At 31.5% G+C, this 26,974-nt stretch overlaps 1 pseudogene; it reads right to left on the bottom strand.

Moving 5' to 3' along the window:
• Positions 1 to 26,974, bottom strand: LOC114410817 (annotated as a pseudogene).

Here is a 26,974-nt window from a genome sequence, read left to right as displayed (position 1 = left end):
TCATGGGACATTGTTTGATGTTGGAGGTAATAGCCTTGACAAGTAGGAGGATGACAAGTTGGTCGAGCCCTCAAGCACGAACAAGTGTTGTCCGGCGTCGAGAGTGGTAACCTTGACAGGTGTGAGAATTGCAGGTTTGTCAAGCTTTTCAAGCCCTCTATCTTGGAAAAGTGTTGTCCGGGTTGCTTTTGTCAAGTTGTCTAGGGTGAACATGCTTTTGGTTTTGAAAGAGAGGTATGATGTGCCAGGTGACAGAAGCCTCTGTATTTGACAACTCTGCCCTTTTCTGACCGTTGAAGAGTGCTTTGAAGGAAAAAGTTACGCTTTGTTTGTTGTGGCAAGCATGTACGACGCATGCGCAACACTCATGCATACGTGTTATTCATGGAATGGGCACATACTGGAGATGTGATGTGTGGGTGAGTAGGGTTGTGTCATGGTGCAAAAAATTAGGGCACTACTTCTGCTCACGCTAGTTACAAAAGAGTCCATCTCTTTTTTAAATGGAGTGGATTCTTGATTTGTAGCTTCCGTTACTTCAAAATTTTTGTCTTCCTTTTCTGAATCTTTTTTGCTCTTGCACTCGTGATTTTGCAATTACCTTTCTTCTTCCTTCATCTCCTTCGATCCTTCAAGGAATTTTCTGCTCTGATCATATCTTCCTTTTTGTCTAACTTCACCATCGACATGGGTGGTAGCGATTCTAGGGGTTCGATTTAGTAACCCCTCATGGATTGAGAGGTCATTTCCATTGGCGGTTCCTCCTTGGAGGATACTCGTAGTGGTGCCTCTAACAGCGAATCCTCTTCCTCGGAGAGGTTGAGAGTTTCGCGTCGTATAGGTGGAGGCACTTCTTGCCTCCGTGGGAGGGGGCGGCCTTTCACTGCTTCCCGACCAAGGAGCTTGTCCCGGCCACGATGATTCTCCCTATTTTTGTTACTGGGGAGCAAGGAGAAGCAGTGAGGATGTTAGGGCATCCCTCCCACATGCAATGTAGTCATAGCTTTGGGTCGCCATTATCCCCACCTGTCGTTGTTGGCTATGAGTGGGTGAGGGACGATGTTCTAAAGTATAATTCCTCCTTTACCTCTGCGATGAGTGTCACTGCTCTGCAATGCCAGTGAAGCTGGCAAACCTTGAGAACTCCTACAAGATAGTTGTCTAGGCTTGTGAGAATGATGACTTCCCTCTCTTGAGGGCAGCATTGAGCAGTTTATGGAAGTAATGCCTTCCAAGGTTATTTTGATGATGCCAAAGAATCAAGAGTTAAGCAAAGTTTCAAGCAAAGATTCAAGAATCAAGTTTCAAGATTCAAGATTCAAGAATCAAGTTTCAAGAATCAAGAATCAAGAATAATCAAGATCAAGATTCAAGAATCAAGAGAAGACTTAATCAAGATAAGTATGAAAAGGTTTTCTCAAAAATTGAGTAGCACATGGTTTTTCTCAAAACATGTTTACCAAAGAGTTTTTACTCTCTGGTAATTGATTACCAGATTGTTGTAATCGATTACCAGTAGCAAAATGGATTTGGAAAAGTTTTCAAACTGAATTTACAACGTTCCAATTAATTTCAAAAAGCTGTAATCAATTACAATGTTTTGGTAATCGATTACCAGTGCCTTTGAACATTGAAATTCAAATTCAAATGTGAAGAGTCACATCCTTTCACATAAAAGCTTTGTGTAATCGATTACACTTATTTGGTAATCGATTACCAGTGACTGTTTCTGAATAAATCAAAAGATGTAACTCTTCAAAAAGGTTTTGACTTTTTCAAATTGGTTTTAAGTTTTTCCAAAAGTTATAACTCTTCAAAATGGTTCTCTTGACCAGACATGAAGAGTCTATAAAAGTAAGACTTTGTTTTGTATTTTCAATCAATCTTTCTAAGCAATCTTTCAATTAATTCATTCTTTTAATCTTGAATACTTTTTCAATCAATCTCTTACAATCCTTTACAAGCCTTGAATCTCTTTGAACTTCTTCTTCTTCTTTGTACCAAAAGCTTTCTGAAGTTTTCTGGTTTTCTAAACCCCTTGAAAACTTGTGCTATTCATCTTTTCATTCTCTTCTCCCTTTGCCAAAAAGAATTCACCAAGGACTAACCGCCTGAATTCTTTTTGTGTCTCTCTTCTCCGTTTTCCAAAAGAACAAAGGACTAACCGCCTGAATTCTTTTGTGTCTCCCTTCTCCCTTGTCAAAGAATTCAAAACGACACAGTCTGAGAATTCTTTTGATTCTTCCCATTCCCTTATACAAAAGTGTTCAAAGGACTAACCGCCTGAGAATTCTTTTGTATCCCCATTCACAAAGTATCAAAGGTTTAACAGCCTGAGATCTTTGTCTTAACACATTGGAGGGTACATCCTTTCTGGTACAAGTAGAGGGTACATCTACTTGGGTTTAACTAAGAACAAGAGAGGGTACATCTCTTATGGATCAGTTCTAGTGGAGGGCACATCCACTAGGGTTTCAAAGAGAACAAGGGAGGGTACATCCCTTGTGGATCTTTGCTTGTAAAAGGATTTTTACAAGGTTGAAAGAAATCTCAAGGACCGCAGGTCGCTTGGGGACTGGATGTAGGCACGGGTTGTTGCCGAACCAGTATAAAAACTCTTATGTGTTTGTCTCCTTCTTCCCTACTCTTTTACTTTCCGCTGTGCATTTAATTTTCGCTTTTACTTTCTGTTAAGTTTCTCTTCTACTCCTCATTCTCTTAACTATTTAGTAAAAGCCTTAGAAGAGTAATTTTTAATTAGTAAAGGTTTAGGAATAATTAATTCAACCCCCCCTTCTTAATTATTCTGAGGCCACTCGATCCAACAAGTGGTATCAGAGCAGGTTTCTTGTAGAAAGTCTAATCACTTCAAGATTAATGGCCTCTCTAGATTTTTTGTCTTTCAAAAGAATTTTTAGGAACAGGTTATTCCAAGATCATGATGAAGACCAAGTCAACTTGTGTCTCATGACAAAATCTGATGAGAATAACAAAGAAGATTCTGTAAGGAAGAAGTGGTACATCGACAGTAGATGTTCAAAGCATATAACGAGAGATGTATCCAAATTTACAACCATTTCTCCCAAGAAAAGTGGACATGTTACATACGGCGACAACAATATTAGTAAAATCTCAAAAGAGGTAACATCTAAGCCATCTCTATGAATTAAGGTATGATTAGTATTTTGAGTTAAGTTGTTTTTGTGGATAATAGAAAATAATTGTTGAAATTTTTTGATTGTGTTTACAATGTTTAATTAACTATATTTAGTTTTAATTTTGAATATATATGATAAATTGAATTTTGTTTAAATTGATTAATGCTTGAATTGCTTATGTTTTGTTTCTAAGATGATTAGATTCTGTTAAAAAATAAAAAAAATGTTTTGACATGTTAAGATAATTGAATAATTACCATGATATGCGTTGATGATTGTTATTTGATTATGTTAAAATTTATCATGATTAATTAACTATATTTAGTTTAAAAGAATTTCAATATACATGATTGATTTCTTTTGGTCTTTGGAAATTGTGTCCAACTTTTTAGAAGTTTGAAAATTAAAATTTGGAAGTTATTGGAAGTTTGAAAATTAAAATTTGGAATTTATTGGAAGTTGAAAATAGATGTTAGAAGTTGAAAATGGAAGTTACTAGAAGTTGAAAGTTGAAAATGAAAGTTGAAAGTTGGAAGTGGAAGTTATTGGAAGTTGGAAGTTGAAATTTGAAATTGAAATTTAAAAAAAAATTGAAATTTGAATTTTTTTAAAAGTATTGTGCATAGTTAGTTGATTGTTAATTAAATTTAATTAATTTGAAATGTTTGATGATTGAAAGTTATTATGATTTTTTTATATTTAAAAGTTCTGTTGATTATTTTGATAATATATATTTTTAATGATTATGCATGATTTTTGATGTGATATGTGATTAGTCATTTATGAATGGTTATGTATGGTTTTATATCTCTTATATGATTCTTGCATAATTTTTAATATGACATGTGAATTACTTGCTTAAGGTTCATTCATAAAGTTTTTCAAAATCCATTATGCTATATTTATTTATTTTTATATAATAATTTTCATATATAAAGTATCTTTTTTATTCTAAAAAATGTTTTATCAAACATGAGCATGATAAAGATATTGAGCATATAGGTTTCAGAGAAAACAATGATTACATGATTGATTGAGTTCTTTGAACTGTCTAAGTTTTTAAATTATCTTTAATAAATCTGAATGTTTGATAATGCCTGTGATCTATATCCTCAATCCTTGTATAATTATTGTTTGATATGTTTGAATTACTTGATTGATTGTTCAAAATATTTTTTATGCTTTTCAAAATTATTATATTGTATTTCAAATAAAATTATTTTGATATGATAGAACCTTCTATGTTAATAAAAGCTCATCTTGGTAAGTGTTGGTAGTCAATTAGCACTTAGTCTAGGAAAAAAAGTGACTGTATTTTTTTTAAAAAAAAATTGTAGATACTAAAAACCAACTTGCAGACATTTTCACAAAACCACTAACCAAAGACTCTTTCTAACTTAGACAAATGATTTGTGTTTTGATGACTTATGACTTATTTGTTATTTATGCACATATGCTTCTATTATAATGTGAGGATAATTTATTATCGTGTTTGATTTCTATAAGCTTCTCTTTTCTTGTTTAATAATTACATTTTGTTTCTAATCCTTGTATTTGGGTATGTTTTTATGACATTTAAATACTTAGTATTTCTTTTATTATTTGATTAATATGACTGAACATGATGATTACTTGCTCTTGGTTGTTTATGGTTATGAGTTTTAAACTCAATTATTTTGATGATATATGACTAGTGGTATGTACTTTTATTTGTTTATTATGAATGACTTTTTGGATTATATGACATTCTATGAAGTATTATATTTCTAGTGTGATGAATGGTTATGATATCTTGTTTGATTGTTTTCTATTCTCATGTATTTGGCTATATTATTATGACATTTGAACAAATTAGTATTTCCTTTATTTGCATGGTATGATTGAACAATTATGAATTATGTTATATGACTATGTGATTTTTCTATATATTTGATCTAGTCATGTTTCTTGCTTCATGATTAGTTTATATTTTTTCATGATTGGTTTATATTCTTCAATGTATGCCTTGTGAATGATTAATAGTATATGTTTGTCTTATACTTGTTACGCACTTTGGCTTTTTGTTGATGCCAAAGGGGGAGAGAAATAGGGACTAAATCAAGAACTCACATGACTAATCAACTTAATTTTAAGTGAAGCATAAATTCAAAAACAAAGGGGGAAAATATGGAGAAATAAGTGAGTGATCGACTAGTAAAAAGAATGTGTATGTGTTTCTTGATTTCAGGGTTGTCATCATCAAAAGGGGGGAGATTGTGGAAGCAATGTCTTCCAAGGTTATTTTGATGATGCCAAAGAATCAAGAGTTAAGTAAAGTTTCAAGCAAAGATTCAAGAATCAAGTTTCAAGTTTCAAGAATCAAGAATCAAGAATAATCAAGATCAAGATTCAAGAATCAAGAGAAGACTTAATCAAGATAAGTATGAAAAGGTTTTCTCAAAAATTGAGTAGCACATGGTTTTTCTCAAAACATGTTTACCAAAGAGTTTTTACTCTCTGGTAATTGATTACCAGATTGTTGTAATCGATTACCAGTAGCAAAATGGATTTGAAAAAGTTTTCAAACTGAATTTACAACGTTCCAATTAATTTCAAAAAGCTGTAATCGATTACAATGTTTTGGTAATTGATTACCAGTGCCTTTGAACGTTGAAATTCAAATTCAAATGTGAAGAGTCACATCCTTTCACATAAAAGTTTTGTGTAATCGATTACACTTATTTGGTAATCGATTACCAGTGACTGTTTCTGAATAAATCAAAAGATGTAACTCTTCAAAAAGGTTTTGACTTTTTCAAATTGGTTTTAAGTTTTTCCAAAAGTTATAACTCTTCAAAATGGTTCTCTTGACCAGACATGAAGAGTCTATAAAAGCAAGGCTTTGTTTTGTATTTTCAATCAATCTTTTCTAAGCAATCTTTCAATTAATTCATTCTTTCAATCTTGAATACTTTTTTCAATCAATTTCTTACAATCCTTTACAAGCCTTGAATCTCTTTGAACTTCTTCTTCTTTGTACCAAAAGCTTTCTGAAGTTTTCTGGTTTTCTAAACCTTGAAAACTTGTGCTATTCATCTTTTCATTCTCTTCTCCCTTTGCCAAAAAGAATTCACCAAGGACTAACCGCCTGAATTCTTTTTGTGTCTCTCTTCTCCGTTTTCCAAAAGAACAAAGGACTAACCGCCTGAATTCTTTTGTGTCTCCCTTCTCCCTTGTCAAAGAATTCAAAATGACACAGTCTGAGAATTCTTTTGATTCTTCCCATTCCCTTATACAAAAGTGTTCAAAGGACTAACCTCCTGAGAATTCTTTTGTATCCCCATTCACAAAGTATCAAAGGTTTAACAGCCTGAGATCTTTGTCTTAACACATTGAGGGTACATCCTTTCTGGTACAAGTAGAGGGTACATCTCTTGCAGATCAGTTCTAGTGGAGGGCACATCCACTAGGGTTTCAAAGAGAACAAGGGAGGGTACATCCCTTGTGGATCTTTGCTTGTAAAAGGATTTTTACAAGGTTGAAAGAAATCTCAAGGACCGCAGGTCGCTTGGGGACTGGATGTAGGCACGGGTTGTTGTCGAACCAGTATAAAAACTCTTGTGTGTTTGTCTCCTTCTTCCCTACTCTTTTACTTTCCGTCGTGCATTTAATTTCCGCTTTTACTTTCTGTTAAATTTCTCTTCTACTCCTCATTCTCTTAACAATTTAGTAAAATCCTTAGAAGAGTAATTTTTAATTAGTAAAGGTTTAGGAATAATTAATTCAACCCCCCCTTCTTAATTATTCTGAGGCCACTCGATCCAACACAGTCCACCCTTCTTCTTTATGTACCAGCGTCTGTTTGAGGTCTTGAGTCTCATTCTCCCCTTGATCGCTTTCTAGTGTGCTTTTCTTGAGCACTTGAATGTGGCCCCTTCCCAACTCCACCCAAATAGTTGGGCCATGGTGAAGGCCTTTGAAATTTTGAGGCTCTTCTTCAACATCCGACCAAGTGTGTCAGTTTTCTTGTTTTTCTTCTAGATGAACCTGATTGGCAAGATTGGCTGGGTTTCCTTGAATAGTGTGTCCAAGAAGTTGTTTAAGTTTGACTCAAACGTCTTTTATCGCTTGAAGGTCCTGGCTACTGATGTCATGGCTGATGGTTTGCCACTTATGTTTAACAGGGACGGGGAGCCCTGCTTGAATAATGTATAGATTCCTTGAGCCTCAGTCCATACACAATCCTAGGAAAGACGTGTTGAATGTCAACAATACATTGACACATGGGTGAAGGAATCCCAACGAGAGGACTACCTGGGAGCCTACTTGAATCAGTAAGTAAAATTTATGCAAATGGTTGAAAATAGAAATATGTGCATAATATGAACCTAATTATTGTCGAATACAGGGCCCATTGGCAACTGGTTGTTCTATGTCCTATGAATGTCGTTGTTGTCTGGTTTTGTTTGTTGCGTAAGAAGTCGTATATTCATATCAAAGTTGCAATTAACAAGTTATGTTTTATATTATAACTCATTTAATGTACTGTAAAGTTGGGGTGTTAAATAGTTTTCTGGTGTATATACATTAATGTTTTTTTCTAACCAGTGCAATGAAGACTTTAAAGACTACCGTGGATGGTGAAACTGATCAAGTTGCACCTCAATGGATTGAAGTAAAGGTTAGTCCTTTAATGCATCCTTATTTTAGATTAGTGATGTTTTCTAAGTTCGTAATTCTTACATCGTATTATTTTTCATATTGAATGTAGAGCCATGTTCAAAGTGGAGGCTATGAGTGTAACTATTATGTCATGCATTGGATGTGGACATAGTAAGCAGGGGTTTGAAGAATGATTGGGCCATGGTATATTTACTTTCACAAGTTGAACTTATTAGTTGACTATCACTTTTTATTTCATGATTACTGTAAAGATAACTTCCAATTTCATACAACTGTTGACAATTATTTGAGATTAAATATACATATTTCATTATCTCATTTTGTGTGGAGCGAAGCCTTTGGACAATGCATTGTATTTGCAGTAGATAGTTGCGTCGATAGGATAAATATATTTTGTGCGACCAAGCCTTACATTTTGCAGGTCATTCTGAAGTTAAGGATTTGGATTGTAATGATTTTGCAGGTCAACAATTTTGAGGTTCGACAGCTACACTCATGTATGTTGATCTAATGATATTATTTTTTCTATTTTATTTATTGACAATGCAAAAAGTTAGTAACACTATTCATTATGTCTTAACATGTAAATCCTGTGTCAAATTTACAAATGTCAATGGGAGGAGCTGATGTGGAGCCCTGTTTGAGTGCCTCTAAGTTTAAAAATTGGTTTTGGAGACAAATTGGTATGAATTTTTGTATGTTTCTTTCCTTTGCCATTTACAAATTCTGAAAGACTAAATGTAATTTTATCCATACTTCACCAAAACTATAATACTTTGTTACTCTCCCATTAATCAAATTTTCATATGATGACTAAGGTTTACATATACTACTAAGATAAATTTAAATTGGAAATTCGAATGGGTAATTACTAAGATTTCAATGTGGTGCAAATTCTATCAGTGTACCATGTGGCATGCATGTAACTTGTGGCATGATTCAATGATTCATTTAAGTATAACTTATGATTGATAAGGATTTTACAGAATACAAGATGAAATAATTAGTTGTAGGAATGTTAAACAAAATTTGCATAACATTTCACATGTGGTTCTATTAACAACTAATGTGACCTTCCATGTTTTGTTAAGAATTTTTTGTCATTAATTTACATGTGTATACATCTAATAGGGGAGGAGGTGCAGGGGGTAGGTGTGAATTGTTTTGATTAGAAAGGAAAACAATACCCTCTTATCAATGGGGTTGATACTGCCAAAGACTCAAAAGACAAGGAAGATGCTGGGTAATTTTCCATTGATTGTAAATAGCACTTAGTCAGTTGTTCAACATTAACAAGGAACATTTTGGTGCACTGACAGATTCTGCTACGAAGACACATTACATCCAAATAAAGTGAAGGGAAAGCTTGTTTATTGCATATAAATATTCACAGACATGCCAACAATGCACCTAATCACATCAACTTATAGAGGAAGTTGCCGGAAATGTTGGACATATATGGGAGTTAGTAAGATTTGTTAGATGCAAGAGTGACACATTATTTATTGAACTTGAACAACTAGTTTTAAATTGGACCTTGGAATCAATTAAATCAGATGGCTTAAAAATCTGCACTGAGATCTATAGGAAGTATTTGAAATGTTTTACATTAATAAAAAAATTGCATGTTATATCCTAAGATGTGAGTACATTCATTTGTATGTAATACACATGCATTCTTACTTTCATCTATTTATTATATCTGTAGTTGAAGAAACCTTCTCATCTTGTTCGTGGAGTCCCAACTGTTATCAATTGCCTAGCAACACTACTTAAGGAACCTGTGGTTTAGGTATTTGTTTGTTCAAGCTGGTGGGGTCAAGTTAATTTTGCCCTTCATTTCGCCAACATCCACTCAATAGTCTATTAAGGTAAGTTTGTTGGACTCTACCTTTGAGAATCCAAAAGCCGAGTTACTGGATTTTCCTTCAGTTGGCTTATATATATTATACCAATAGGATAGGGGCTTGAGGAAGCATGATATTGAATTTAGAGATGGTTAACTATATCATTAGTGCATCTGACCAAGTGATAGATTTTTGGAAAAACAATGATAGAGGGATTTCGGATTTGTTGGCTTCTAAATTGATTTATCAATAAAATATTAAATATTACTGATAAAATTTGTAGATTCCACGGTGCTGTTTTTAAAGGGATGCAAAAATTAATTGATAAATTACTCTTTGACAGCTTATGAAACATGTCTTTGCATAGTATGCCTGCTGTCTACTGTGTCCAAGACATGCTACACTGAGTGAATACACAGTGGTCACATTGTTATTAACAACATGTTTGATAAGAAAGAAACAAAGAAAAAAAAACAATACAGGTTATAAATAAAATGAAAGGAAAATAATAGAGAGAAAATAGAGAAAAGAGGGATTTTTTTAATTGTGATAACAAGTGATCCCCAGTTCCCTACCATAAATGCCACAGGGACCTCATGGGACAACATTTCCAGGGCCTTTTGACAACTCAATTTTAAGTTGTCCAAACACAAATGCATATTGTGATCGAAAATAATTGTTCATATGTAACTCTACATGTTGTAGGCGATAAGTAGGGTCATGGTTAGGATCTAATATTCCTCTCTAGTTGTCAAATTCTTAATATTTGTTTTATTGTTTGCCTTTCATTTTCAGGTGTCTTCTAATTACTGTGATGAATTTATATGGAGAGAACTTTGCATGTTACAGGCGATAACGTAAAGTCATGGTAGTGCATATATTAAGCCTGACTAGAATGTAAAATATTATAAGTGCCTACTGCCTATTTTCTCTCACACTAATCTTCATAATTTGAAAAAATTGAGTTATGTACTTGTTCAACCTCTGGCCCAATTCTCACACTTAGACATTCATGATGAAGGGCACCACGCAGTTCTGCCACTTGCTAATTTGTGCACTTAAATAATAATGTTTCTCGTTGGTTAAGTTTTTTGGCTTGCTTATATGATTTCAAAGTTGAGTGTAGTGTTGGCAATTATGTGTGGGATAAAGGTGGTCAGAGATTTCATATGTAAGTTTTCATGTTTACTGAGGCTGTCACTTTTTGGTTATTGAACTAATGAAACAAATTAAATTCACATAAATGCATATAAGCGTCATCGGGATAGTTGCAAAAGCCACCAAAGGCCAGAGCACAGAAGCTAGTTTTCTTGACGGGGCTTGCAAATGAGTCGTCATCAGAGCCATTGAAGCACTAGAGTTGCTTAATTTTGCTGCTGCTTAGGAGGTACTATCTAAGGTGATACTTCAATTCCATGGTTTGGCATTAGGACAGATTCAAACTCTTGTAAAGATATTTTTTGTATTCATGGTTTGCCATTACATATTACTAATACAATACATATTTCACGGTGCTTTTGTAGGGAACAAAAATTAATTGATAAATTCCTCTTTGACAACTTATTTATGAAACACGTCTCTGCATATGGCTTTTATCGTATTATGAGCCAGCAATTGAATATTTGGCTACTTCAAGAACCCTTCCGTGACTTATTGATGTTGTCAAGAGTTCTACAAAAGAGAAGGTATATGGCTGACTTGTTGACTTGCTGAACTTATGTTCCCTTCAACAATTGAATATATTGCTAACTTGCTGAACTTATGTTCATCTTGGTTTTCTGTTACAAACAAAATGTTGTTCACATTTTTTTTATTCCTTGCAATATTATTATTAATTATGACTCATAGTTATTTGATTTTTGCTGAATTTGTATTAACTTTCTATTATATTTTTGTCTATGTAATGGTCACAACTAGATGTTTATAACTTCTCGAGCATAGCAGTCTAATGTTGGCACACTTTTTTTAAAAAAATTTGATAGGTGGTTAGAGTTGTTTTCTTGACTCTTAAGAATTTGATGTCAAAAGGGACATTAGTTTCTCAAATGGTTGACCTTCAGCTGGCACTAGTTGTCCTGAGTTTAAAAGATCAAGCATGGAGTGATGAGGTGAGATAATTAGAATCTACATTAACTTTTGAAAATTTATTTGTGCAAATTGTGTAAAATTATAATTGGTGCCTTGAAGAGAAAATATGTTTGATATACATTTTGCCACTTTCAGTTTCTGTGTTATAACCTAGAAATCATAGATTCAAATACTGGAAAGTGTCTTCTTGCAGGGGTTAGGTTGCATAGTGGGACTGGGAGTCTTGAGCATTTGGTTGCCCCTTTTCCCCCACTTAAATACTCTACTGAGCATTCCATACTACTCGATGTGAGAATTAGGCACTCATCCCATAATACCCAAGTCCCTATTACAATAAATATAAAAATTATTTGTTGGCATATAGTGTTGTCTACTGTTATTGTTAGATACAATTTCTGTTTTCCAAGATGCATGCTTTCCATGATACTCTTATACAATTTTTGTTTCTCTTTCCCAATATTTAGATGATGCATTTACATTTCCTTTTGGAATAATCTATTTCTTGTTATTTGCTCAACACTTCTATTAATTAGAAAAGTTTGTCATAGGACTTGTTGGAGGCCCTGAATTTCCACAATATCAAAAGACTAAGTTCTTTTGATATATACAAGCAAGAAATTCTCCTTGACCATCTGGATTGGTCTCCCATGCACAAAGATTCCGTATTCATTTTTGAAAATATAAACAACTTTTGTTCTAATTATTTACAAGTATCTATGTATTATCCCTTCTTTTATGCTTCAACTAAATTCTTGATTAAGCACACATGAAATTTTTGGATTAGAAAAATAACAAGGCTTTCAGTTAGGTGCGGTTGTACTCTTTTCTTTGTTATTTGGTTAGTATTGAATACCAATTGGCTGGCTAGGTACTAGAGTACTTTTGTGTTTTCTGATACTTTTCTTTGTAAGTTAGACAGTATGGAGCTACTTGATGTTTTATTCCATGATAGAATATGCCCTTGATGTATATCTGAGGTTGAGTATTGGCATTACACAGTTAATTTTGCAACCTAATCAAGTTTTTCTCTTGTAGTCATAGAGATAGTATCAACATGGATGGTGTTTTTCAAGCAATGATCATGTGATAACATTTTTCAACTCATAAATAATGTCATCTTTTGACACTTTTGGTTGGCGTATAATACGATTAGGATGAATTGTAAATGCAATGAAATTAAACAATAAATGGACAAAGGGCCATTTAATGGAACCTTTTGTGATTGCAGCCAACTGAATCTCCAGTTGAACTGTTCAGTTGAGGCTTCTAAGACAGTTATTATATAAGAACTGTCTTAGAATGTGGTTCTTCTAAGACGGTTCTTATATAAGGAACGTCTTAGAATGTGTCTCTTTTAAGACAATTTTTATATAAAAACCGTCTTAGAATGTGGCTCTCCTAAGATGGTTCTTATATAAGGACTGTCTTAGAATGTGTCTCTTCTAAGACGGTTCTTATATAAGGACCATCTTAGAATGTGGCTCTTCAAAGAAGGTTTTTATATAAGAACCATCTTAGAAGAGACACATTCTAAGACGGTTCTTATATAAGAACCGTCTTAGAATGTGCCTATTTTTAAGATGGTTCTAACCTACGAACCATCGTTGAATGCGTCTATGCCTGTCATTCTAAGATGTTTCTCATCTAAGAACCGTCTTAGAAGAGATACATTTTTTAAGACAATTTTTTCCATAACTATCGTAATATGTGAATATCTTTTAACGTCGTTGGCTTCAAGGACGGTTCCACAACCTTCTTTAAATGTACATTAGAACCATCATTAAAAGTGAATTTTCTAGTAGTGAAAGAAGAACAATTGGGTACGTTAAGCTTTTCAACTATGAACCATATAACAATAGTTTGCATTTCTAAAATGTTTGTGTGGTCTAACTATTAGAGTCATTATCTATATTATAATTAACTAACTAATATGAATAGTCTGCATGAAAGTGGAAAATTTTCCCACCCATATTAGTTTTATACTACATTGTGTTATTATATATAAGAAATAAAGGAAAATATCTTTTGAAAAATACTTGCAATACATTCCTTGACTTATTCTTTTAAACATTTTTTATTGGTTAAAATTTATTAAAAATTACAAAAAATGATGTGTCTTACATCATATTTAATGACTCTCTCTCATAATTTTACAATTTTCAATGAGTTTCAACCAATAATATGGTGTGTGTTAGAAATACTATATTAGAAAGTGTGTTGCTAGCCTTCCTCACATTTTTTGTTTCTAAATATAATAAATATATGACCACTTTCAAATGCATTAATTGTTAATTTTCTTTTATATCCTTATTTATTAAAAAGACTATTAATGAGATAAGTCATACTTATTGGTGAAAAAAGTTATCACTTGAAAAATAAATAATATCATTAAATACAACTACAACTTAAATCATTTAATTAAGTCAACGAAAATTTTCTTGTGCCCCTACATTTTGAAGGGTTTTGGTACCCCATTCACATGGACCAATACATTGAAGACACTTGATTTAATGAAATCATGTCAGGTTTTGTGAAAATAATTTGAAATTATTATTTAATCTTTTCTCTTTTAAATTAATTATAGCTAAATTGTTGATATTAACATTATGGGTAATTTTAGATGAGTAATCATATGAAATAGGATTTTTGTCAACATTATCATCAGAAAATCCCAAAAAAGAATCAAGTGTTAGGTTGCACCGTCCAAAACCTCTACATTGGCTCGGTCTTAGATCTACATTTTCTAAAGCATCGAACCCCTAGGATTCGAACCTCCCTAATGATAATAATTACCGACGAATCTACCCACCAAGCCATACTCAATTTTATGCTCTGATAAAACAATTATTTGTATTTTTCTATGCTTAATTTCATTTTAAATATTTTTTATCCATTTTTTGTTGGACAAGTGACCTGAATAACTTAAGAGGGAGTGAATTAAGTTTTAAATTATTCCTGATTAATCAAGTTCTAATTTCCTTTTTAAACCTATGTTCAGAATATGGAAGATGAAGATGAAGATGCAAACTATTTCAACTATATTTTTCAGGTACGCAAGATAAAAATATGTGAGATAAAAATAACCAAGATAGGGAAGAGAGAAATACAAACTCGTTTTATCCTGGTTCGGCCACTTCCCATGCCTACATCCATACCTCAAGCAACCCACTTGATATTTTTCACTATTTTTGTAAAACTCTTTTACAATTTCTGAACAACCTAGGGATCCCTCTCCCTTGTGTTCAGGATTCTCACAATTCAAGAGAGAAATAGTCTCTTGATCTCAACAATTCTTTTCAGAAAGTACATAAGTTTTTCTCTCTTTTAGAGAAGATGATACATGTTGAAGATCTTAGAAAAATACTCAATTGATTTGCAAATGTTTGGCCAATGATTTGTTTCTGAGAGAACAAGATAATAAGGTTCTGAAAAACTCTGAAGATTTTTGTAGACAACTCACATATTTATAGGCCCTTAGTGACTTTTCAAAAACTTTTGAAGAGATGTGACTTTTCGGAATATTTTTCAAAAATTCTCTCACTGGTAATCAATTTCAGCTTCTTGGTAATCGATTACAAAGTTATGTTTTGAAGGGTCATGACTTTTCAAAATTAACTTTTGAAGTTTCGTCACTGGTAATCGATTACATACAAGTGGTAATCGATTACAGCATTTATAATTTGTCTTTGGTAATCGATTACCAGTGGAAAAATACTTATTTTAGCACTAATAAAACATTTTTAAAACTTTTTATTATCTCTTGAAGATCATGTTTTTTGAGGCCAAACCTTTTTAACCAATAAGAGATTCTTTTAACAAAAACAAAAATAAATTGTCTTATCTTTCTCTTGATCTTGTTTTCTTGATCTTGAATTTTGACTTGAAGTAATCTTGTGTTGCTTACATCTTGACATCATCATAACATTCATACACATATATTCACATTTTTGCCCTTTAATATTTTGATAAATTATTATGTCCATTTTATTATCCATTATTAAATAAATATTTCACTTAAATGTAATTATAAATTATTTGGTATTTTTTAATCTTTAGAGGTTTACAGTAAAGTAGTTTTGAATCAACTTAATGAATTTTTAATTTTTAAAATTCATTAAAAAATACCAAATAATTTCGTTAAGTTGATTCAAAACTATTTTCCTAGAATGTGGCATTGGAGCATGAGTTTTTAGTTCAATTTCATGATGTTATTTTACTTTATTTTATTTCACTGTATAACAAGATTTCTTTTGTAAATTTTGATGGTCTTGTTATGAGCCGGATTGTTTTTAATAAGTTTTGTTCGGTAATAGTAAAACGGATGTGACCCTTTTACCCACATGAGCTCTTTTATTCTTAAAATAAAATTATTTTAGTTAATTCCACATTTTGATATGTTTTTCTTATTTATATGTATGTCGGGTAGAGGGTATCACAACTTTTACTTATGTCATTTATATGATTATGGTTACAGTAGCATGGTATCATAACAATCATTTTTGTTAAGGAACTAACATGTAATTGGGAATTAAAAACCCCTCAAAATTACAAGGAGTTATTTAATCTCTGTCATGCAAGTGCACAAAATGCAATAGAAAGGTCGTTTTGGATATTGAAAAAAGATGGAGTATATTAAGAACTCCTTCATTTTTCAATATAAAGACACAAATAAGAATTATCAATGTTTGTTTTGTGTTACACAATTTTATAAGAGATGAGCATCAAATTGATCAACTTTTAGAGGCTAGAGATTCAAAGCTTTTATATGATGTTGATCAAAAGTTAACTCCACTAACAAAAAAAGTTCAAAACAATGTGACAGATGATGTCACAACTATTCGAGTCACTGACGAGCGGACAAGATTTTGTGATAAATTAGCATTGAATATGTTTGCTAATTATCAAGTTAGAAGAAACTTTTCTTAGGGAGTGTTTTTTTTTATGTAATTCTTTATTGAAGAGAGACTTTTTTATGTACTTGGTTTAATTTCATATTGTAATGTGTTGCTTTAAGAAAAACTTTTGGTGGCTGCCATGTGTTTCTATGGAAAAAAATACTTATTTATACAATCTATAATTGTACATTGTATGTGATATCTGTTATGTGCAAGTTAATCAAGTTAATAGTGTGTTATATGTGATATCTGTTATGTGCAGGTTAATTAGTGGTACTAACTAGAGCCATCCAAAGGAAATATCAAATGGATAAGAAAGGTGACAGAAAAAAAAAAGAGGAAACAAGAAGTTATTTTACATGGAATTTGGAGATTAAACGTGTGTTGGTTGAAGTACTAAGAGATCAAAGATATTTGGGCAATAAGAGTGACGGAGCTTGGAAAAAGGTATCATACAATATTGCAAGTGCAAAGTTATCTTCTAATTTCAAAGTCCAAGTCACTTGGGAGAACGTTAAAAATCAGATCAAACTTTAGAGATCATGGCATAAAGTTATTAGTGATATCCTTAGTCAGAGTGGATTTGATTGGGATGGAACCAAATACATGATTACTATTGGTGATGAAAATGCATGGAACGAGTATGTTAGTGTAAGTAGTATTCTATATTACTATTTTGTTAGTGTAACTAGTATTCCATATAATATTTAATTGGTGCTATTGTTGACTTTTTTTATTTTATTTTCAAGTCACATAAAGAAGCTAGAAATTTTTTATTCAAGGCAATTCCAATTGGGATGATATAGTGGACTTTTGTGCTAAAGATAGAGACACCAGTTGTGGAGCTAAAACTGCTATGGATGTTGATGAAGTCGTGAGCACAGGAGTAAATAAAGTGGAATTGATGGGTTCAGAGGATACCAATGCTTCTATAGATTTAGAGGAATTAGGTTCTGGTTCAAAAAGAAGGGGACAATCTTCAAGCTCAACAAGCATACAATCCCAAAGGAGGAAGATTGGAGAAAAAGATGGAATATCTACTTCAATGAAACAAGTGCCGGAGTCTTTTGATCGATTGACACAAGCATATGATGAAAAGGTTGATGAAAATGATATTTTAGAAGTGTTAGATGAGGTGGTTATGATGCTAAACCTTAATAAATAATAATGGGCTAATTTCGTTAAATGGTTAGTTGACCTTCCAAAACAATTAGCTATCACTTCCAATTGAGCAGAATAAGGATTATGTTTTAACACATATTTCTACAACTTGAAACTTGATGAGTAACTTATATTTTTCTGTTTTATTTTACTATCTTATTTTGTTTTCCTCATTATCTTGGATTGATTAGGTTCTGCACCTTACATGCTTCTACGTTTCACTCTCACTTATCTTGTTGTGTGTAATTGTGTAAATTAATCTAGAGGATTTGTCGATGTTTTCAAGGATGCGCTAGTATGTACCTGACACTTGAGTGCTTGAGTCTATGACTAAATCTATCTTTCAAAACTTTATAGTGTTGAACTGATGTTTATTTTGTTTCAATTTGTACTTCACACATGTCGTGCTCATTTTGGCAATACGACTTCTATTTACATTGTTGAGTGATATGTGATGTGTTATGAAAAATTCAATTTGTTATTAATATACAATTATATCAAAACCCTTGCCAATGATGACATATCTTTTATAAAGTGTGGATTTGGGTTAGAATCCCCTATGATAGACATGTTTGGTTGTGGTTCGTAAAAATAATATATGATTTTTATTTTGATTGCTGAATATAATAAAATATAAGTCTCTTTTTTGTCACAATTTAAGAAAAGAAATTTGTACTTAATCTTCCTACTCTCGGAAAAATTAAGTATTTTTTGTTAAAGATTTAATAAAATTAAATTAAATAATATTCAATAATTTATAAATATTATCTAATATTATTTAATAAAAGTAAATTAAACAAAATTAAATAATATTGAAATTTTAATATTTAAATATTAATTTTAAAATAAAATTTTGCACATGAAGGAATTAAATTGCTCTATCCAAACTAAGAATTTTAAAATTTCAAAAATTTGAATTAATTTATCCAATCAAATTATTTACAAAATGAAAGAAATTTAAAATAAGAGCATTTTAAATCTCCAATATTTCAAATTCTGAGGAATATTGAAATTCCTTATCAAAACAATAGGTAACCATTTAAATAAGAAACAGACATGGTAAGATGCTAACACCTTCCCTTGGCCTAATGGACTTCCGAACCCAATTTTGCTTTTCGAATACAATTTTTTGCTTAAAAAGGTTTTCCAGTGTTTTTCTAGTAAAAAATATTGGCAATGACTCCTTAATTTTTTCGAAACATTATTTTTGAGTTTTTGTTATCCCATCTCGACTCCAACTGCGAAGGTTTTTTTTTTTTTATCCTTATAACTACCTTCACAAACCACGTGCTAAAAAAACATAAATACACCCTAGGATTGCATAATTATTTATTGACTGACATGAAAATATGACTTTAAAAGAATTTGTTTAAATAATAAATTATGTAATATATATACATATATGCATAGAAATTAACTATATAAGTTTTTAAAATAACTTACATAGTTTTCTAAAATAAATATCCAAAAAATCACCTAATTGTAATATCTTCAGTTTTTACTAACCATGTACAATGCCACTAACATGTTTATTACTTGACCCCGCTTCACTCGTCGGTGCAAAACTATGGCTTGCACGTTTAAGTTAATAAAATATAACTATTATTTAAAAACAATAATAGTTTGGTAAAAAAAAAAATAGTATACACATAAGATAGTAACTAATTATTGGGGACAATTACATATGATTTAGTATAGATGATATAATTATGTTTATAAATTGACATGCTTGTTTTCTATTCACATTTAAACTTGTAGAAATTAATCATATATACATGACTATATTACTATATGAGTTCAAACTTGTTTATTGGTTGAGATTAATTTTCTTAAAAAAAATAATTAGTTGAAATAATGAATCATTATTTTATATATATATATATATATATATATATATATGCGCGCGCGCAATACATATTACTTTTAAAAGTTTTGTACAATAAGTTTATAAAATGTTTATAATTTGTGATTGTTACATGTCTCTGAATTCAAAGAGCAGTATAGGAATGAGCACTGAAAAACCAATTTGTCTCTATGATTTTGCCTTTGTGTTTCACATGAAAATTTCAACGTTGTTCTTTTCTGTTTTTAATTCTTCTTCTTGCTCAATAGTTTTTTTTTTTTACTTTTTTTTTATTTCTTTGAACCGGGTTGACACTAAGGAATATGAAGAAACAGATGAATTTTTTATTAGGTATGTAGAGTTGACGAGACATTGGAAAAAATGGTTTACTAATAATATTAGCATCTTAATTTTTATGAATTGCTTTTGATATAATTTTCTATTGCAGATTTAACTAATTAAAAATTTGTATATGCATTATCTATTATGCGTCAATATTTGTTATATAAAAAGTTTTGTACAGTAAAAAGAATTATGTTAACATATTTATGTTTGATGTTGACATAGAACATGTTTTATAGAATTTATTTTAATTCAAATAGAAATATATATTTAATTTAATGTAATTTTAAAGTATATTTATGGTTCACTTTAATTTTTAGTTATTATAATGATTCACTTCAATTTTGACTTATTATGATAACTTATTAAATCAACATTAAATGTAAATTGGTAAATCTGTATTTGAATAAGTTAATAAGTTAATTTTGTACCTTAAATATAAAATTCATTTTCCTGAAATAAATAATTACTAATTTTTAACAAATTATTTTTTATTTTAAAATAATAAATATATGCATAATTTAATGAATACTACAGACTTATGAATTTGGTAGACCTAGGACATTTCAATCGGCATTTTCCTATGCTTCATTAAATCCATAATTTTTTAAATTTAATTTAATGACATTCCAAGTATATGAATCTGTTGGTGGCAACTTCTCTTGCTTGTTAACTTAATTTGTCAGTAATAAGTACTAACCAAACCACATAGGATTTAGTGCCATTGAATGAACCAATTTTATGTTTGGATGTTTGAATGAACATGCACAAAATTGATTTTGATTCAAACTCATTTTAAAGTAATATGATTATATATGTTTGAATTTTTTTACTCTAAAAAAGAAAGTCAACGGTAGAATTCAGTATAATTTTTTTTATTCAATACAACTTAAGTTATTTCAATCCAAAATTTGTACCTAGAATCAATTCTTCAAAGTAAAACCAAATATTTAAACATTTCCTTAAAATCACATCAGTTAATATTTCAACGTGATTTTGGATGAGTGAACATGAAAGCAATATGCATGCTCTCAAGGTTTAGTGAAAGGTGAGGTTAAAAGAAAAACAGTTGAATCAATACTCACCTTTAATCCAGGTGTGATTTCATTTAGTGTAATAGCAAATTGTGTGAGGTTATATCTTGTCTGGTACTCTGGTGTTGGGCTCCGCTTCCACAAAACATGTGGTTTTGATGACACATAGGAGGACCCTTTTCCTTTCCCAGAATTCCCTCCAATTACGTAATGCAAGCTCTCATCCCACGTCCCAAACAGAGTTGCCACTGTTCTACCTTTCTTATCTTCCACTACACCGTGAATCTACAACAGAACTTAAATTGCAGAGCATAAGTTACATAATATGTCTATGGACTATACTCAACAGAAAAAACCATGCAACTCATACTGTAATCTTATATCTCTATAGTCAATGAAAATAGTAAAGTTAGCATCTATTATTCCATTATCATATTTAAACTGGCATGAATTCATTTGACTCAACAACATAGAAGAGATGTTGAAGAAGTTATAACATAGGCTTCATGTGAGGTGATATTGAATAACCGTCTTAGTAACCACTACATCCTAAGACGGTTGCACAACCGTAGTAATAAATATTACGACGTCGCTTTTTATGACGGTTCAAAATTGTCGTAGAATATCCTGTAGAACCGACTTAGAATACCATAATTGTAGTAGTGTGTGCTAAATGTTGAGTTGCTGTATTTGGTCATGTAGAACACCAGTTACGTTATCGTCATCCATATATGGTTCATTAATTATTATATAGACATTGAATTATTTACAACTAACTTGATAATTATCTTTTTTTAATGTGAACTTGACAATTATATCAAAACTGAAGTTATGATTTTCAAGGTTTAAATATTGAAAATAGTATCTTGTAATATTTCTTTACTTCCAAGTTTTGCAATAGGTGGCAAAAGCACTTGATGTGAATGCAAGGGACAAAACAGTAGGATGGTAGTGTGTTAAATAAGATTTAGCAGTGAGATGGGGAAGATTAAGTGGAGGGCAATGATTTTTTTTTCATATATGTATTTCATTAATAACACAGAATTAGGTTCATTAAAATGTTTCTATGACTAAAACAATTAATTTTCTTTTTTATACAAATAAACCAACTCTTTTATTATTCTCATTGAATAAAATAAGAATTACAGGTCCGACCAAGTATTCTGAATAAAATGTTTCTATGACTAAAACAATTAGTTTTCTTTTTTTATACAATTATACCAACTCTTTTATTATTCTCATTGAATAAAATAAGAATTACAAGTCTGACCAACTATTCTGATTACTGAATTATGGGTCATTCCTCTTTAGTTCAAATGCCTACAAAAGTATAATTTAGTATACTTGGATAGTGAAAATTACTTCACAAATTTTTTTTTTTACAATGTCTAAGCCCTTGCATTTAGACAATTGCAATTTGAGTTAAAGAATGCTTTACCAGACTTCTTTTCTTCAGAAAAAATAAAAGCAGATAAAATGAATACTAATTATGGTTTCCCCAAACCAGTATGATTCCATGATATATCTCAGGAATCCACAATCAAGTTCTATTGACAGGAAATTTACTTATAGCCACACATATATTTATTTCCCACCCATATATAGACCAAAAAAACAGAGAATTGATAACTTACCTTATCATTGTGCACAATTGTAGCCAATGGCTCCACACAGTCACATTTATCCGTATGTCAAGTTTAATTAAATTACTTTCAGTGTACCTTAAAATTAATTATCAGAAAGCATCGAAACATTAAATCTTTGGAAAGACAACCTTTTTCAGTCCATACTTAATACTATGATTTTATTTAATAAAAGGCAAGGATAACTTTAATTAGCATTAAAGTATTGTGTGCTTCAAATATTAAAAAAAAAAAAAGTCATCCTCTTTTGACACAGAGTTCAAAACATGAAATAATATATTTCTGTAATTATGTGACATACTATGGCTGCATTTACAAGATGACGATTTGGATAAATTTCTCAATATGCACTTAGAGGAAAAGAACATAAAAGGAATTAAGGAGATGAAATGAATTACAATTCTCATATAGAAGTTTGTTAGGATTGGATTGTTATGGGAGATTATAATTTTTTCCATAAAAAAATGTTTATAATTGTTCTCTCTCATCTAACTTCTCCATAGGTAACTATTAACTAAAGAAACTTATCATTCTTGCCTTGGAAAAGCTTTGATTTTTTTTTGGTGACATGAAAGAGTTCCCGTGACTAGAAACTAATACAAAATGCGGCAATGTCTGCATTAATTTACAATCCCTAAACATCATATATGTCTTATTTATTTATGAAAATTACCCTGATTACACTACATAATCAGGGACATTTACAATAGTCAACGGTATCTTGTAAGCCAATAGAATCTTATGTGAATATTATCAATAAACTATGCTCTCGGAGACATTTACCCGACAAAGGTATACTCCATACTAGCATAACCCTTACTTCTCGACTTCAACTGGTCAAAGAAATCACCAACCATCTACAAAATTGACATTCAAAAAGATTCAGATACTTGAGAGCCAAAACTAGTTAAACAGAAGCACGAGTTTTTAGGGTCAATAGACAAGAACTAATGCAAGAGATTACCTCTGCTAATGGTAATTCATACGTGATTGATGCCCTATTTTCAGCAATAAATTTCATTTCTTTGAACTGCCTTCTTCTTTCTTGTGCCAGTTCCATAAGTGAACCAATGTAGTCCTTTGGTGTAAGCATCTCAATCTGTACACAACTACATTAATTCCAAATAAAGACAAATACACACACACAGAGGGAGAGAGAACATGTGAATTAAAATGTTTAGCCCTAACTGCTTCAACTCTTGAACAAGGTGAACAATAAACAGAACAAAGTGCAAGAAATAACCTTAACAAATGGCTCCTCAATTGATTTCCTTTTTCCAGGCTCAAGAAGTAAAGATGGATTTGAGCATTCAACCTTCAAGGATTTTGTGATTCAGACAAAATGATTGCATTAATATGATATATATTTAAAAAATAGAGGCAAATCAGTTTTAATGAATAGTTTAGTAAAATAAAGTATTACATAGAAAGGGAACTTAGGAATGAGAAGAAATTACAGTATCACCATTTACACAGTTTACCCTGTACACGACACTTGGAGCAGTTGTTATCAGGCTCAAATTGTATTCTCTCTCAAGTCTCTCCTGTAATGTAAAGAACTTGTAAGATAAGACCAGGTTTCCAAAGTTAATCAGAATGTCAATTATGCCATATATAAGAACATTCAAGCAATTCCTATGAAAGCCAAAGAGTAGATGCTCCAACATATTCGAACCTGAACAATTTCCATATGAAGAAGGCCCAGAAACCCACATCTAAAGCCAAATCCCATGGCACTCGATGTCTCAGGTTCAAACTGTAAACCAGAAAAGAGAATGAAATCTTTGAATAATTAATCACTAACCCCACCATTGTCAGTTTGACTGTAAGAAACATGGATATTTAAGGAAAAAAACTATGTTTGGTTCCAAAGTTAAGATAGTTAATATATATATATTATAATCCACAAAATGTCAAAAGCAACTGTGCATGCAAATCTCACATGGCGTAGTTTACATAAACTTTATGACTGACAGATTTTTAAATAAAACTAATTCAAAAGTACAACTGAATAATTTAATAAACATCAAAAAGTTACAAGAGAAATTGAATTGATAAAAAGCTATTATAACTAAATCAAGAAAACTATAATTAAATAGAAAATTACAACTAACAGGTGATAGCATCTATAGAAAAAAGCAAATTATGGTCCTTTGGCAAAAGTCTAGAAACAAAAGATGCACTATTTTTCAACATATCAATATAACCTTAAGTGCAACATCATTGAGTTGCAGCTTCTCAAGTGCGTCACGCAGACCAGGGAATCTAACAACAAATGATAATAAGGATATGATTAGTTCCAGATACATTCAAGAGTAACATTACAATTCTGTTGCTCAAGAAAGAAAGAAGAGGGTCAACAAGAGATAAATACTAGTCAGCATCAACAGGAAACAAGCCACAGAACACCATAGGAGTGGCTTCCTCATATCCAAGGAGTGAATTGTCAGCCTTTCTGCCATAGTGAGTAACAGTGTCACCCACTCTAGCATCAACTACTGTTCTTATTGATGCAGATAGATAGCCCACCTATCAAAGCACGACACAAGATATCAATGTTCAGAATGAATAAAAAATGTTTATTTTGACTTTCCTTAGAGAATAAAAACGATAATAATGAATTTAACATTGAACTGAATTGTCTTGCCAGCAAAAAATATGCAGAGACAGACACAAAGTTACTCAAGAGAAACAATACACCAATGCCATGCATTGTGTCTTGTATGTCATTTTTTTTAATTCCTTTGTCTCATAGTGAGTGTACATAAGATAAGTGATGAGAAGGAGGAGGAAAGAGACAAAACAAAAATACCATACGCAATATGAAATACATCACCCTGCTAATTAAACCATTCATAAGTATTTTACCTCACCAGCATACAATTCTTCAACTTGTAGTTGACTAGGAGACAAAACTCCAATTTCATCAGCAAAATAATCATGTAATTTAGTAATCAGATTAGTTCAAAGAATATTAGTAGTCAGTAGTCACCATAATGACCAAGTTTTCACCAATGATAGACTAGAGCTTGTTTGAATTTGTTTGCAATTATATTAAAGATTTAACAAATGTTGAATGAAATTATGAACTGGCAACTATACTGACAGTTTGTCAACACCAAAATAAATCTTTGTTGGCAAAAATAGGGGATCAAAAAATAGGAAAGGTATTGTACCTTCCCACTAGCCATAAAATAAACTCTGTCACCTTTCTTCATAGTCCCATCTACAACTCAAAAGTATACAATAACACCTCTATATGGATCATAGTAGCTGCATGTAAAGAAATAATAAATATGAGTGCATGAAGTATGAATACCACATGTAAAAGAATGTTAGTTGACACAACATACTAGGGGGATTAATCTTCCATACATACTAAAGGAATTCTATCCATGTAAATATCAAGGTTATCAAAGGTGGATCACAGAATATGGTGAAGGACAAAATTCTACCATATAAAGACACCATTGCAGCTATGGCACTGCCAAAGAGAGCCTCTCTTCACAAATTGCCTATGGCAGTGGGGTCAAGAAATGCCACATTAGTGTTATGGTGGGACTATAAGGGCTATTTAATAACATTGGAAATTATTGTATCTAAGGATGTCTACGTAGAGAGAACAATCGTATAGCAACTAGATGCATAAAGTAAAGGTCTCTGAACTTGCATTAAGCTAAGTTCACAACAACAAAACTACATGGAAAAAGAATAAACTAAAGTACAAGATGAGCCCTAGACATAGAAATTAGATCCTTGAACTTTACAATAAGACTACCTAGTCTCAGTTGAAGTGTCTATGTTATCTTTTTTACATTGTAGGGACCTTAATAAAATTATTTCGTGGTATCAATGTTATCCAAATCTTAAATGATAATCCATGTGGATCCATAGAGTATTGCCAACATATATGATCAAATGGATTAGTACATTTGAAAAAAATGAAGAGTACCTGTCAAATATTAAAGCCCTCAATGGTTTTTTAGATGTATCTTCAGGTGGGGGTATTCTTGCAACAATTGCATTGAGAATTTCAATTATACCTATTCCTTCCTACAGCAAAAAAAGTAACTTCATTATGTAGCTACATGTATATGTATGTGTGTGTATTATATATATATATGTGTGTGTGTGTGTGTGTGTGTGTGTGTGTGTGTGTGTGTGTGTGTGTGTGTGCATGTAAAATCATAAACCAGACAAAACAACAGGAAATGAAAGAACAATAACAAACCTTTGCCAGCTCCCATAGTGTGACGAGTGGTGTATGGCTGACCGGCGATTACTAGCGATTCCGTCTTCAT

This window comes from Glycine soja, chromosome 4 (genome assembly GCF_004193775.1).
Source record: "Glycine soja cultivar W05 chromosome 4, ASM419377v2, whole genome shotgun sequence".
Lineage (NCBI taxonomy): Eukaryota > Viridiplantae > Streptophyta > Magnoliopsida > Fabales > Fabaceae > Glycine > Glycine soja.
The sequence above is the reverse complement of the archived record's forward strand: the minus strand, read 5'-3'. Positions and strand labels throughout refer to the sequence as shown.